The sequence below is a fragment of the Corythoichthys intestinalis genome, chromosome 3 (assembly GCF_030265065.1).
Source record: "Corythoichthys intestinalis isolate RoL2023-P3 chromosome 3, ASM3026506v1, whole genome shotgun sequence".
In the NCBI taxonomy this organism is placed as follows: Eukaryota; Metazoa; Chordata; class Actinopteri; order Syngnathiformes; family Syngnathidae; genus Corythoichthys; species Corythoichthys intestinalis.
Window position 1 is genome coordinate 44,733,011 of NC_080397.1, and position 6,325 is coordinate 44,739,335.

A 6,325-nucleotide genomic window follows, 5' to 3' on the forward strand; every position below is an offset into this window, starting at 1 on the left:
TATGCTGCCTGTTATAGTGTCTCGTTTGTTCTCTCACTCGCACTTTGCAGAGAAAGCTTTTCTTGTCCAAAGGTCAGGTGGGTAGAGTAGCCAAAAAATGTACTCTAGTAGCGTTACTTCAAAGTAATACTACATAAGTAAAAGTAGTCATCCAAAAAATGCATTCAAGCACAAGTATCCAGTGAGCAGAATACTCAAGTAATGAGTAACATTGTAACTGCTTTTTTTTTTTTTTTTTTTTTTTTAAACTGGTATTTTCTCAGCACAAACGTATCAATATGAACTGTTGTTATACTGTTCAATAACCCATTACTGAAATACGATTAAAAAAAAAAAAAAATTCCGGCGAGAAGAAAAAAATGAAGCATTATTTTTCCAAAGAGCATGAGTGCCCTCTAGTGGAGAAAATAATTCCTAGTTTGAATATTGAATACTGTATTGTTCCTAGTTTGAATATTGAATACTGTATTGGCCCGAATATAAGACTGTGTTTTTTGCATTGAAATAAGCCTGAAAAAGTGGGAGCCGTCTTATATTTGGGGCCTAGACATTATACCCATTCACAACGCTAGAGGGCGCCAGATATAATTGAAGCGAATGCTGAACATGAGTAATGTTCTGTCATGACTGATCTCGGCTATTCTCAAGTTTAACCAGTTTGCATTATGTTATTGCAATATTTTTCCTTATTCAGATTTGTTTCACGACTACAGTTAGACCTCACTTTGATGGTTAATGCAGTTATTGCAATTTTGTTGTTTTATCACAATAGATTGGCTTCTGGTTTTTGAAATGTGAATCATTCATTTACAAAAGGGATTGCACTTTAGTTTACATATTTAAATGTTCAGATATTAAGATTTGAATTAGGCAAAATAACATGCTTTTTCAAATATATTGTAATCATTTTTTTCAGATGTAATTATTTTCTGTATGAAAATTAATTTGGTGTTCAAAAAGTCTTTTTGTCGAACTTGAGTCTTGAAAAAGAGGGGGTCGTCTTAACATCAGCGCCGTCTTATATTCGGGCCAATACAGTACTTCCTTCATCGTTACTATTATTTCCGTGGTCAATCGGTTCCAAATAAAACCTGGGAGAGGTTTAAATCCGTGCTATTGATTAATGTTGAGGGCGGCGCTTTGTCGATTTTTTTTTTTTTTTTTTTTTTTTTTTTACGGTGCTTTAAAAATGCGACGTGATTGAACAGGCTGGTGTGGGCATAGAACGGCAAGCTTGTGTCAAATTGGTGTCATGTCGTCATGTGATTATTGTTGCGTCGTCTCATCGGTGAAATTGGTCGAGCTACTCTTGGCATCGCTGGCAAAAAATATGTCGAATAAAGAGGAAATATGTAACTACTCTTGTGTAGCCCAAAGTAGCGGAGTAAGGTTTTTTTTTCCCTCTTCACAAATCTACTCAAGTAAATAGTATGGCTTAGTAAAACTCCTCTTAGTACATTTTTCTCAAAAAGTTACTCAAGTAAATGTAACGGACTACATGTAACTCTTACTACCCAACTCTGCCAAAGGTGAACCCAGGTCTTGTTTTTTAACTTTGTTTTTAATTGACGCAGTACTCAAAATGTTTGCTGATTTTTAAGAATGAAATTAACTGCAGCAGCAGAGGGGAGGTGTCAACCTTTATTTATTTTGTTTTAAGAGCAGGAAGCGCTGCTTGTCTGGCAGCTGTGATATTGCCTATAGTCATTGTTTGGAACACTTTTCTTGTTCTTGCTAAAGGAAACCAGTTATTGCTGACCTAAAACAAGCTAATAGTGCTGTTTCTAAAAGTGGAGATGGCCAGACTGCCTACGCACCACCTGCTACATAGCGACTCACAATATTCTCCTGTAGGCACATAACTCATATGTCTCCTTTTTGATGCACATGTTTGAATATGGCACATGGCATGTAAGCCTATGTGGTTTAAACAAATGCCAACAAATGAAAAGACAAATCAAGAGGGATTCTTGGTAGTTTGAATAGCAAGTTGCGCAGTTCAAATATTGTTTGTTGCACCACGTGTCTGCATATCCTGCTACATGATTGTTGAGGAAGTGTCACAGTGAAGATTCCATTCACAGTTTTGCTATGTTTTTGTGCGTGTATCCTCTGGGGCCACTTTTGCCAGGGGTTTGCAGGTTTTCCTTGGCAAGGAAATTTATTTTTGGTTTACCGCACATTGACTGCGATGTCAAAAGTACTTCCGCAGCTTGGGTCAAGTTTAGCCTCAGCGATTCTCACGAGCCTTTCCTGTTGTTTTGGGAGATGCAAAGCCCATAGATGATGAGGAGGTCGGTGGTGGGGAAAGGTTCACTGTCGCATCCCTCTCTTCTGTACAATACAATAGTGCCACTCTGATGACAGATGCTGCTTAACCTGCTCTGACCTGCGGAGCTGTGATGTTGCAGCTGAATGACAGGCGCAAAGAGCACACACACAGGCCCCACTATGCAGGACACTGTCCACCAACAACGAAAGGAACCGTTGATAATGCATATCCATATCAGTATGGACTCGCCACCATCAATTGAGACCAGAAAAGGACACCTTTTGTGCTATCTTGTCCTATTGAGTTAAATATTGAGACAAATTGAGTGCTAAATCACAGCTGAGTGAAGTCTTCATGTGACAGTGCTTCTGAAATCCTGCAGACTGTCCGTTGTGGTGACGTCTTAGTGGCAGCCCTGAGCTTCATTTGTCATCACTAGAGACTCGTGGGGGAAGAGACCATGCCTTCAGTTTGTCATATTTAACTCGTCTGTCTCCATTTTGAAACGCTAAAGATGGAGCTTGCAGGGGATTACGTGCAAGTGTATTAGAAGTACAGTGGGAACAATGCCATATTCATTATGTTGATTTCCCACCACGCTTTCCTGCAGAGTATACTTGTTTCTTGTATTGTTAATAGGGTGCTGTTATACATAAAGCTTTTATCAGCTGGAAAATGAACATAAAATATGGTGTTTCTAAGAGGCTCCTGAGCACTGATGGCAGACATGTCTTAGTGTTTGACTATGCAAAAAGCTTTTGTGTTTGTCAGGGTAAAAATAATAATGCTAAATCCAGCTTGGCTTTAGATATGAAGGTGGTTCTCCAGTGGCCCGGTGACAAAGATGGAGGGGGGCTTTTTTCCTCTCGTCAGAGAAAAACAAACCTGAAAACAAGAACCCCTTTTTTGGAGAAGACACACTACTGTACCACAGGTCTTCCTAAAGCAAAGTCCCTGTCTTCTTACTCTCATTTTCTGTCCATTCTGCAGAAGGTTGTCATATGCGTACTCTGCAACCCCATTCTTCATCCCCTCCTTCAAAAGTCCAAATATACATACTGTAATTTTCGCACTATAAGGCGCACCTGACTATAAGCCACCACCCACCAAATTTGACACAAAACGACATTTCTTCAAAGATAAGCCGCACTGGACGCTAAGCCGCAGCTGTCCTCACTGTATTATGGGATATTTACTCAAAAAGATATTAACCGATAACAATTTATTTGACAGCGGCATAATAAGACTATCATAAGACCAAATGGCCCACTATGAAGCTTTGAAACAATTGACTGCAAAGGTTCATTGCTTGAAGAAACTTCATTTGGCCATCACTGCTACCTTGGGGGAGACAGTTGACCCCTGCTACCACCTACCGTCAACACTGTTGTCATCCAACATGCCTCCTAGCATGCATTGAAGCGCTACAGATGTAAATAAAATGTATATGTTCTGTGATCATTATTTCTTCAGTTACTGTTCCAGTTGTTTCATTAATTGACAGTTATGGTAATTGGTAACACTTTAATTGACAGCGGCATCATAAGACTGTCATAAGACCAAATGAACCACCATGAAGCTTTGCACCAATTGACTGCAAAGCTTCACTGCTTCATGAAACTTCATTTGGCCATCACTGCTTCCTTTGGGGAGACAGTTGACCCCTGTTACCACCTACTGTCAACAATGTTGTCATCCAACATGTCTCCTAGCATGCATTGCAGCGCTACAGATGTAGATAACAATCAAAATTTATATGTTCTGTGATAATTATTTATTCAGTTACTGTTCCAGTTGTTTCATTAATTGCTAGTTATGGTAATTGGTAAAACTTTATTTGACAGCGGCATCATAAGACTGTCATAAGACCAAATGGGCCACCATGGAGCTTTGAACCACTTGACTGCAAAGGTTCATTGCTTCAAGAAACTTCATTTGGCCATCACTGCTACCTTGGGGGAGACAGTTGATCTCTGCTGCCACCTACTGTCAACACTGTTGTCATCCAACATGTCTCCTAGCATGCATTGCAGCACTACAGATGTAGATAACAAAATTTATATGTTCTGTGATAATTATTTCTTCAGTTACTGTTCCAGCTGTTTCATTAATAGCTAGTTATGGTAATTGGTAACACTTTATTTGACACTTGCGCCATAAGACTGTCATAAGACAATCATAATTATGACATGACACTGTCACGAGTGTTAATGAATGCTTATAAGTTATAACAGATGTCATTTAGTGTCATCCGGCAAATTATCGCCCTTTTGAAATGATGTAAAAGATCCGAGCTGGGCATAAATGGAGTTAGTGACAAAATTTGCCATGCCCATTACAGTGTCATGTCATGATTATGACAGTATTATGACGCCGCTGGCAAAGAAAGTCTTACCTATTAACCCAAATCAGCAAATAAGCCGCACTGGACTATAAACTGCAGAATTCAAAATGAGGGAAAAAAGTAGTGGCTTATAGTCCGAAAATTATGGTACCTGTCTTTATTTGCTTTGACTGTCAACTCAGAATGTAGAGATTATTAATGTGGTATTTTACACAAAACTATCAATCTGTCAATTTTGTTTTTACCATGCACAAAGCAATTCAAGAAATTTCTTAAAATATGCAGCAAGTATTCAAAATTAAACAGCAGAATTTATCCCCTACAGTATAAAAATGTTCAATATTTTATAAGACAACTACCATTAAAGGATGCATATGCGCCTGCAGATTCTCTGATAACAGCCACTGGGTGGCACTGTGTCTGTTTGGTAAAATCGCCTCACTCCAAATGGAAAAAAAGCAGTTTGGCATTAATGTGTCTCAAAAGTCAATGTCCATAATAGTGGAAATGAATAACTTTAATAAAGGGTTCTCATTTCACAAAATTCAATACGTATGTTGGTTAATGTTTTTGTCTAGAAGTTGCACTTGTTTCATAGTCTGCAACAAACCTTGAAATGAATTGAAGCAATCATAGATTTCTCCGGTTAATCGTTACTGGGAATTTTGGGAAAATATTTTAGTCATATCCAAACCTGATGAAAATAACGATTTATTAAAGACCTGTCTTTCCCCCCCAACAAGGCACAACATAAACGCCATAATAAAGACATTTGAATTTGCCAATCTAATGCGTTCAAAACAAAACAGATAGCCCACAAATAAAACATTTCTGAATTATCACAAATAATTCTGTCCGTAGACTCTCCCCGTACCTCATGAGCGCTTCATTTTACATACAAATGGTCTCATGCTTATTTGAGGCATCTAACTAATTGACATAAAATACTCATTTTAAATTGAAATGATAACGCACTCAGAACGGTGACCAACAGACAGAAAGGAAGGTAGAAAATCTTTTGAGATGATTTGTTCTCTTTCGGGTCAATGGCAGGAGTTATTTTGATTAGTCTCATGGGAATGGGCCATACTTTATTTTAATGCCTCGTTTACACCTACGTTTTTGAAGTGGTGGGCTATCATAATAATGAGGGATAATCGCATTGCAATTCTCATGATGATCAGAATCAATCAGAAATAACATTCCAGCATTTTTATAATAGGGCATTAGGATTTTTCCCCCCTGAAAAAACATGACTGACTAATAATCAAGAAAATGGTTTATGAGTCAGCAGATAAAATTACAAATAAAGGGAAATTTTCTACTAAATCAGCTAGTAGTATTCAAATCATGTATGAAAATAGAGGGAATGTTGATTTATGCGGAAGTGTATCAGCCCTTTTCCCATTGAATTGTTCAACTGCAGCTCAATTTAGTTGCCTTTTTATTTTATTTTTTAAAAACTGTTTTATACATATTTTATGATGTCAATTAATAGCTAAATACAATTGTGGCAATTTGACATGCTCAAACAAAAACAAATTGCGAAAGTCATTGGGAAGACTGATTTACACATGAAGGTTTACAAATGTCATTCGCTGTTGAAGACCACCTTAAAAGTGTTTATCCCGCCCCCGTGCCGTCTTCCGGCCCTCTGATTGGCTGGAGCTTCATCCATGGAAGTGCTGCTGGAAATGCAAAACTTGTTG